Raw genomic sequence first — 9,873 nt, forward strand, 5'->3', positions numbered from 1 at the left:
ATACAACCAGCTATTTGCAGAGGCACTTGAAATCCACAGCCTATGTTTGCATGGATTCTTGGCACAGGATGCTCAGTGGCAAACCATGGTCATCTGAGAGCCTGGATTAGGTACTCATCACCCTGTAAACATTAAATCTATTTCACACCTGCTTTGGAAACCTAGAAATACTGCCAACTTATTTTCCCAGATGGATTTTGCAAAAATTCCAGCATATTGTACAAAATTATAGATCAGAGTAAATCTAGTTCTCAAATTTATTGGACATCTGGAATCAGTAAAAAATATGATATCTGTTTCAGAAAGGAACCTGATGCCCTCAGAGGTCCTTATCATTTTGACCAGAGCAGGACAAACCAGGAACAGAGAATCTGTGGTTCCAAGATTGGCTGGCCCAAGATCCTTCCTTTAGAAACATTCCCAGTTAGGTGACATGATCCATACCCAAAGCTGTAAGGAATGTGCTACTTTCTTTCTGAAAACCATTCTACAAGCTAATTGCTTTTATTATGGAGATGTATTCCCTGACTGAACTGGAAGGGTGATTTTGAAAATTCAATGTGGTGCAATGTGTATATAAATAAGCTGCTTAGGAGAGAGAGGAAAGAGGTAGCCAATGATAATTCTTTCCTAATGCTCTGAGATTATCTGCGGTTTAAGCAATTAACCTTTTATTTTTTTTCTTCAATTTTTAGAAAAGACAGTTTGGGCACTTTAAATAACCACAGCAGTGCTATATTCACACTGTAAGTAGAAAGTACAAGTGATGGAAAGAATCGATATTTCCCTGACCATAAACTTCAACTTTCCTCTTTCACATACTAAAAGAGCTGTATAGGGTAATGGTTAAGAGCTCCAGTCTAGGGGTGCCTGGGTGGATGGCCCAGTCAGTTAAGTGTCCATGTTTGGCACAGGTCATGATCCCAGGGTCCTGGGATTGAGCCCCATATCAGGCTCACTGCTCGGTAGGGAGCCTGTTTCTGCCTCTCCCTCTGCCTGCTGCTCCTCCTGCTTGTGCTCTCTCTCTCTCTGTCAAATAAATAAATAAAATCTTAAAAATAATTAAAAAAAAAAAAAGCTTCCATATAGACCAGATTGCTTGAATTCTGGCTCTGCCATTTGTTATCTGGGTAATCTTGGATAGATTTCAAACTATCTGTGCCTAGGCTTCTTTCTCTATGAAATGGAGATAATAATTGCCTGTGCCCTTGTTAAAAGTTTTAACTAATTAACACATATAGAGCATTTAAAGTAGTAAGCACTATTTAAACATTAGCTGTAATTATTTGATACATTTAACTTTCAGATACATTGACCAAAGGAAGCTTTATTAGAATCCCAAGATAACTAAATCATTGTGTACTTTGATACTATATTTTTGCAGACATTTGCTTTGAAAAGTCATTTAATATCTGAATAAAAGACATATGGCTCTATTAGTTCAATGTAGTTTAGTATACCATATTAGGATTCTATACAAACACTCCAAACATATATTATTTGAAGGTTCTATAATTTATTTAACAAATATTTGTGGAGCACCCACTGTGTGTAAGGCATTGCCGCAGCATGGAGCTGATGGTACATGTGTGCACGAGGGCATGCATGCAAAATCCTGGCTTATGTGGAGCTTTTATCCTTTTAGGAGGACACAGACACATTTTCTTTTCCTGCTTTCTGCCATCGTCTTCCAGGCTAAGCTCGAGCCAGTGGCCTTCTGGCCTAGCACAGCTTTCGCCATGGCCCTCAGCAATGCCAACATGCAGAAGCAGATTAAGCATAGGATGGCTTTCATTGAACAAGAAGCCAGCGAGAAAGCAGAGGAAATAGATGCAAAGTCAGAGGAAGAGTTCAACATTGAGAAAGGTCGTCTTGTGCAAACCCAAAGACTGAAGATTATGGAATACTGTGAGAAGAAAGAAAAGCAGATTGAGCAGCAGAAGAAAATTCAGATGTCTAATCTGATGAATCAAGCAAGGCTCAAAGTCCTCAGAGCAAGAGATGACCTTATTACAGACCTACTAAATGAAGCAAAACAGAGACTCAGCAAAGTGGTGAAAGATACAACCAGGTACCAAGTGCTGCTGGATGATCTTGTCCTCCAGGGTTTGTACTAATTGTTGGAGCCTCGAATGATTGTTCGTTGCAGGAAACAGGATTTCCCTCTGCAGTGCAAAAAGCAATTCCTATGTATAAAATTGCCACCAAAAAAGATCTCGATGTCCACATTGATCAGGAAATAGCTGGTGGAGTGCAGATCTATAATGGGAATCGTAAAAAAAAGGTTTCCAATACTCTATAAAGCCGGCTGGACCTCATAGCCCAGCAGATGATGCCAGAAGTACGGGGAGTCTTATTTGGGGCAAATGCCAACAGGAAGTTTTTGGACTAAACCTTTGGGAGAGGTAGAGTTCATCCACTGCTCTTGCTGTGGTGTGGAAGTTTCTGATATTTGAAGAAACGAGATATCTGTGTGGCTTCCTCTTCCCTGTTCTCATAGTCTGTATTTGTCAGAGGATACTCTGTGTAGCTAATGCCCTTATCCTAATTGTTAACACTAGAGAGAAAGTTTCACTTCATATAATCAGGAAAGCTCCTTCTTAGCTTATCTAAAAGTAGCACAACTTCCATCGGCTTCTGTAGTGTGAAGGTGAAGGTATCAGATGGTGGTCACAGGAGCTTCACCAAGTCTCTGCTCTTCCTCCAGTCCTCTACTTCCAGTTCTTGAGCCTAGAGGTGATGTGTATGGTGTTCTCTGACATGAAGTCTTTGCTCTTAGGCTTAAAGTGCATGGGGGTCGTGCATTCCTCCCAGCAGTAGTCGCTTCACTGCTAACCTGTTTGGGCATACAAGTGTTCCTCTTCTGTAAGTGTGATTTAAAACCTAAGCCATGAATATGTCTTATTTATTTATTTATTTTTAATTTTTTAAAATTTATTTATGATAGTCACAGAAAGAGAGAGAGAGAGAGAGAGAGAGAGAGGCAGAGACATAGGCAGAGGGAGAAGCAGGCTCCATGCACTGGGAGCCCAACGTGGGATTCGACCCCGGGTCTCCAGGATCACGCCCTGGGCCAAAGGCAGGCGCCAAACTGCTGCGCCACCCAGGGATCCCTATGTCTTATTTATTAAAACAAACAGTTTATATGGGAAAAAAAAGGAGGCCACAGACAGTAAATAAGCAAGTAGGTGACTTGTGAGTTCTATGAAAAAACATAAACCAAAGTCAGGATAGAGAATGATGGAGAGTTGGGCTACTTTTAAATACTTTTATAGGGAAGGCCTCTCTGAGAAGGTGACACTTAAGAAATCAGCTGAAGGGGTGCCTGGGTGGCTCAGTGGTTTGGTGCCTGCCTTTGTCCCAGGGCATGATCCTGGAGTCCCGGGATCGAGTCCCACATCAGGCTCCCTGCATGGAGCTTGTTTCTCCCTCTGCCTATGTCTCTGCCTCTCTCTGGGTCTCTCATGAATAAATAAATAAAATCTTAAAAAAAAAAAAGAAAGAAAGAAATCAGCTGAAGAAGTGAGGACATGAACCCTGTGAATATTTGAGAAAAAGGTTGTCTGGGAAGAGGGTCCAGCAAGTGCAAAGGCCCTGAAGTGGAAGAGGGTTTGGTGTATTTAAGCAATGGCCATGTGGAATTGAAACCCAGGAGGTCTGTCTCTACACTGTCTTATATATGCGCACGTTGTCTACTGCATTCTCCTTCATAAACTGTCTATTTCAGATAGGAAGATTATGTGACAAAAAGAAAAAGATCACCACAGTGAAATATAAGTAATATGGATTCATGTTTGTTAGGTTGACTTATATACAGATTCCAACGAACCAGTGTAGACAACAAATTTGACTTTCTCTTTTCAAAAACAGCTCACACTAGGAAACAAAAAATATTCCATTAAAAGCAGAAACTAGGACATTCTGGAATGCCTCTTAGCCTAGAAAGACCCTTAGCCTAGGGTTTTTGTGTAAAATTTTGCACGCCCTGGTCTTTTTCTGGGGTGAGTGCAAGGTCCCTGAAGGGTTTCTGAACCCAATAAAAGTTGAGAGTCACCACTTCAGCAAATAGTATCTTAGAACCTAGAAATATTCTTAGTATTGTTAAAAAAAAACAAAAAAACAAAACAAAACCAAATGAGGGATGCCTGGGTGGCTCAGTGGTTGAGCATCTGCCTTTGGCTTAGGTCATGATCCTGATGTCCTGGGATCAAGTCCTGCAGGGAACCTGCTTCTCCCTCTACCTATGTCTCTTCCTCTCTGTGTCTCTGATGAATAAATAAATAAAATCTTAAAAAATATATATCAAATGAGCAAAAATGTATCATAAAAATAAATATATTTTTGATTGTCTTATGTTGTTGAAAGGGGAGTATAAGGAAGCCGATTGTTTTTTTTTTTCTTAAAGGTTTTGTAGCTATGACATCATTTAGAAAATAATTACTAATTTCTTTAATTAAGGCTGAGAAGTTAATTCTGAAGTTAAGGCTGAAGAGCTTATTTTGAGGGCAAATTTTAAAGAGTAGCAGCCAACTTCATAGAAAAGCAACCTCTTGGCTAGAGGAATATTCTGAAGAACATTCACAACTACGTATTACAAGTATTCTATTTCTGAGGCAGTGCCAAAAATTCTGGGTAAGGAGAATCTAAATCAGTTGTTATAAACTAAGAAAGTGTGTTATTCTGGGTCCTCTGAGAATCAGTCACCAAAATGGGAGTAGATGTGAAAGGATTTTATTAAGGGAAACATCTGAGTGAGAGAACATGGGGAAGAAGGCAGACAAGCTGGGAGTGCCATCAAATTATGATGCAAGTCTGACTCCAAATGAAAGAGATTGAGAGGACCCTGGATGGCTTAGCAGTTGAGCATCTGCCTTCGATGCAGGGCGTGATCCCGGGGTCCCGGAATCGAGTCCTACATCAGGATCCCCGCATGGAGCCTGCTTCTCCCTCTGCCTGTGTCTCTGCTTCTCTCTCTCTGTGTCTGTCATGAATAAATAAATTTTAGAAATCTTAAAAAAAAAAAAAAAGAGAGAGAGATTGAGTAAGAAGGTTAGGTGGAAGTGTCCTAGGTCTCCTGTGGCCTGAGCAAGTTCAGCAAGGCTGTCAGGGAGTCCTAGAACCAAAGTCACGTGCTAAAGAAGCCCCAGGTCTCCCAGGACTGGGTTTGTCTTGGTCCTTACTGTCTCTGTAGCACATGGTCGCTGGCTGGGAATAGCTTGTTGGAAGCCTGGCCTCAGCCCAAGCTCAGCAATGGGTTTCAGTGCAGAGTCATCAATTACTCTACAGTTGATGTTGGAGGTGTGCATTCTCATGACCCCAGAGAGGGAGGTATCTGCATCACCTGAGGAGCTGTCTCTCTGCAGCTTCCACCATCTCCAACCTTGGCCCTTCCACCCCAACTCAAGATGTCATTAGCAGCTACAGGGGCCTGCTGCCTGGACGGAAACACTGGCCAGGCCACCAGAGACGGGTGGGATATGTCATGTCCCCGAGACCATGGGAGATAGAAAAATACCTTCCCTTTGATGTTTATTTTAGGAATGAATTATTGGAAATTATCTTTTATAAATGGCTTCCTAAAGATTAGTTACAAAGTTACCAAGTAGCTATGTGTTGCTATGTCTGCATCCCTGATTTGTTCTAAAAAGTCAAAGGACAAAGTTGTTTAGTAAACAGTTTCCATGGTCATATGGACAGAGCCCAGTTCCTGTGGCCTCAAGAACACTTCAACAAACAAAAGACAAGTTGAAATACCTGCTGGTGAAGGGTAGCTCAATAAAGATTGTGCTGTGGTTAGCTACATCACAGGAGCGATACATCTGACCCTCACACACTTCAGTCATGCTCCCTCTGCACATTCTGCTCTTCCTCCTGGCTGACCTCTCTTCTCAGGCTGCGTCCTACCTACTACAGCATATAAGGAAGGATCTCTTTCTATATGGGATCTGAACTAGAGTATATAGCATTTGCTTACAAACAGGCCTCTCCCAGGGTACCTGGGTGGCTCAGTCAGTTAAGTGTCTGCCTTTGGCTCAGGACATGATCTCAGGGTCCTGGGATGGAGCCCTGCATCAATCTCCCTGTGTGACAGTGAGCCTGCCTCTCCCTCTGCCATTCTCCCTGCTGGTGCTCTCTGGTTTGTGCTTTCTGGTGTGTGATCTTCCTCTCTCTCTCTCTGTCAAATAAATACATAAATAAAATCTTAAATAAATAAATAAATAGGTAAATAGCCTCTCTCTCTGAACATGAATACTCCAGTCCTAAAAATCAGGTGCTATATGCAACAGATACTATCCAGGTCCTATTTGTCACTATTTTATTTTATTATTATTTTTTTATTTTTTATTATTTTAAATGGAAAAAGTGTAATGGAAAGTGTAGTGTAGTGTAGTGTAGTGTAGTTGGTCAGTGTTAAGCATATCTTAAAATGCAACATAACACAATGAACTATCTAAAACTAATACATAAAATGTTCATGTTAGGATGTAATTTGCTCAAACTATCACTTTCTGGTCACCACAAATATTAGTGCAATTAACAATGATCGCTCTGTATGCAGTAACGTGCACAGTTTACATGTCCTGTGTAGATATGATGGTTAATTTCATATGTCAACTTGATTGGCTTAAGGGATGCCCAGATAGCAGGTAAAACATTTTGGGGGTGTGTCTGTGAGGATGTTTCTGGAAGAAATTCACATTTGATTCAGTAGACTGAGGAAAGAGATTGCCCTCACCAATGTGGGTGAGCATTATCCAATCTGTTGAGGGCCAGAAGAGAACAAAAGGGTAAAGAAAGGATGAACCCTTTTCTTGAGCTGGAAGATCCACTTTTTACTGTCCTTGACATCGAAGCTCCTGGTTCTCAAGCTTTTGGCCTCAGACAGAATTACACTAGCAGCTTTCCTGGGTCTCTTGGCTCTTCAGCTCATGGATGGCAGGTTGTGGGGCTTCATGGCCTCCATTGCTGGGTTAGTCAATTACTGCAAGAAATCTCCTCCTTTACATCCTCATATATTGGTTCTACTCATTCTGTTTCTTTGGAGAACTCTGACTAAAAGACCAGCAGACACTGTCTGTGACCCTGGCCTTTTTCTGCAGCAATTGGATTTCTAGCTGCCAGCACCTGAGATTCTTTGCTTCAGGGTTTTCACAGTCCACTGGATAAGGACTTTGTTACAGAATAGAAATGTTTTCCAATTAATACCCTCTGGGGCAGTTCTCATCCAATGACTGATGGGAAGAGGTGGATGGATAAAGGCTGCTGCTCCCTTACCCCTCGAGTGGAATAACTCTGAGTTATTCTATTTACACTGTATATTCTGTTTACACTGACTTTTTTACTGGTGTTTCCCAGATTGTTAACCAAATAGGTATTTGCACTCAAATACTTGTTTCAGGCTTCTGTTTTTGAGGGACCTAACCCAAGACTTTTTACCATAGACTTTATGTACTATGGATGACTGTGTTGTTTTAATCTATTTCTTAGCTCCAGCAATATCCCAGATGGATATTCTCTTCATTGACATCAGCATACCTTTCAAAATATCTATGATTCTGACATTCTGCCAATTTTTAAAAATTTTTATTTATTTATTCATGAGAGACACAGAGAGAGGGAGAGACATAAATAGAGGGAGAAGCAGTCTTCCTGTGGGGAGCCCAACGTGGGACCGGATCCCAGGACCAAAGGATCACGACTTGAGCCAAAGGCAGACGCCCGACCACTGAACCACCCAGATACCCTGACATGCTATCAATTTTATTTAGAATATATACCATTACTTTCCTCCTACATAATTTTGTCTAAAATGTTATATTAAGTTTTGAGGATGGAAATATACATTTTTCCTATGTAAACATTGCTGAAAGACAGTATTTCAAGAGATGTGACATTGCATGGGAACTGAGTGTTAAAAATCAAGAAGTATCAAAATGTGTAAAACCCAAAATATCCATTGATTGATGAGTGGATAAACAAAATGGTGTATGTACACACAATAGAGTATTATACAGCCATAAAATGAAATGAAGTACTGATACACGTTACAGCATGGATGAACCTTGAAAACGTGCTAAGTGAAAGGAGCCATGCTTAAAAGGCCACTAATTATATGACTCCAATTATATGAGATATCCTGAATAGGCAAATAAAAGGATAGGAGACAGATTAATGGTTGATAGGGGCTAGAGGAAGGGCAAATAAGAGTGACTGCTAATGTATTCAGACTTTCTTTTGGGGATGATAAAAACATTCTGGAATTAGATAGTGGTGAAGGGTGTACAACCTTGTAAATACACTGAAAACCACTGAAATCAAGAAGCATCCTACCAGGAAAATGTTAACTGGGAAGATGTTTTGTGGAATATACTTATATTACCTTGAATTGCTCTCTAATTATTTTCTGGTTGAGTTTAGATTTTAGTTTATGAAACTTCTCAAATTTTCTTGAAGATGGCTTTTTGCTCAGTGCTGCAGATGACCCCCTGGGAAGATTGCCTGGCATGAACCACATTCTTATAGGCCACAGAGAGGAGATTATGATCATTATTGGAGGAAGGCTTTCAACGAGCTTACCGTGGAAGTTGTGTTGTCATGGCATTTCACTAGTTGGCAGCTCAGCTTTCTGCAATAGTTGTTTCTAGTCCTCCATGCTCACAGCACAACTCATTAGCACCTCACCTCATGCCTCAGTCCACATCCCTCTCATCTGCCTCCCGGGGCTTCCTTGTCACTACTGAAGCACCATGTGCTGCAAGATTGCTTAGCATGCCTGACATGCACTGGTCTGACCAGTCATGAGGCCGCAGGTATGCAGACAAGAGTGTCCTGGTTTTTTCCCTGGTTTTCGCTCACTATCTCTTGCTTGTTAACTCACTCAGAGGAAGCCCTCTTGGCTGACATAGGCTTTGGCAGATCTCATAGCTGCCGAGAGGGTCGAGTAACAACTGGGAATTATGGGGGAGTTAGTGCCCCTTGGGGTAAATTTATCCAATAAGAAAGAGTAGATGTGAAGAAACAAGCAAATAAATACTTCTACCCTCTCCCCTGTGAACTGTTCTGAGACGCAATGTTTCCATGTAGTTTCTTGAGAGATGAATGTGAGGAGTGAGAACCTAGCTGTGTTTTCTGGGATAGCTGTGGGCAATTCAGTGATGTACCACCTGGTATATCTTCCTCTATTTTCTGGATTCATTTCCCTTTTCCCTTCACTTTTGCTTCCTGGTATTGCACTTTCACAAACGAAGAGTTCACATATTGGTTTTGCCTCAGGCTCTGTTTTCTAGGGGACCTGGGATAAGATAGTACATCATTTTCTCTTATAAAGAAGCATAACCTGTTCAGATCAGGGATTAGCACATACTAGGTAGAGGAAACGTTGGTGCCTAGTGTGGTATGCTATCAAGATATAATCAATTGATTTGGAGAAATGAGATTATTTAATTCACTTCTTTGCCATTAGACAAAGCTACCACTTCCTTTTATGTGGGATGCAAATGTACATTTTGTAAAGAAAATAAAACTTTGGGATCCCTGGGTGGCTCGGTGGTTTAGCGCGTGCCTTTGGCCCAGAGCGCAATCCTGGAGTCCCGGGATCAAGTCCCATGTCGGGCTCCCAGCATGGAGCCTGCTTCTCCCTCTGCCTGTGTCTCTGCCTCTCTCTCCTCTCTCTGTGACTATCATGAATAAATAAATAAATAAAATCTTAAAAAAAAAAAAGAAAAGAAAACTTCATACCACAGTCTGCTTGCTAATTTAAAATATCCTATTGCAGGGACGCCTGGATGGCTCAGCAGTTGAGCATCTGCCTTTGGCCCAGGGTGTAATCCTAGAATCCTAGGATCGAGTCCCACATCAGGCTCCCTGCATGGA

The 9,873-nt window shown here is 41.3% G+C and overlaps 1 pseudogene; it reads left to right on the plus strand.

Annotated features, from left to right (window-relative positions):
* The first annotated feature begins 1,666 nt into the window (after positions 1 to 1,666).
* On the plus strand, positions 1,667 to 2,407 carry LOC144302240 (V-type proton ATPase subunit E 1 pseudogene; annotated as a pseudogene).
* Positions 2,408 to 9,873: the final 7,466 nt, after the last annotated feature.

The sequence above is a fragment of the Canis aureus genome, chromosome 31 (assembly GCF_053574225.1).
Source record: "Canis aureus isolate CA01 chromosome 31, VMU_Caureus_v.1.0, whole genome shotgun sequence".
Lineage (NCBI taxonomy): Eukaryota > Metazoa > Chordata > Mammalia > Carnivora > Canidae > Canis > Canis aureus.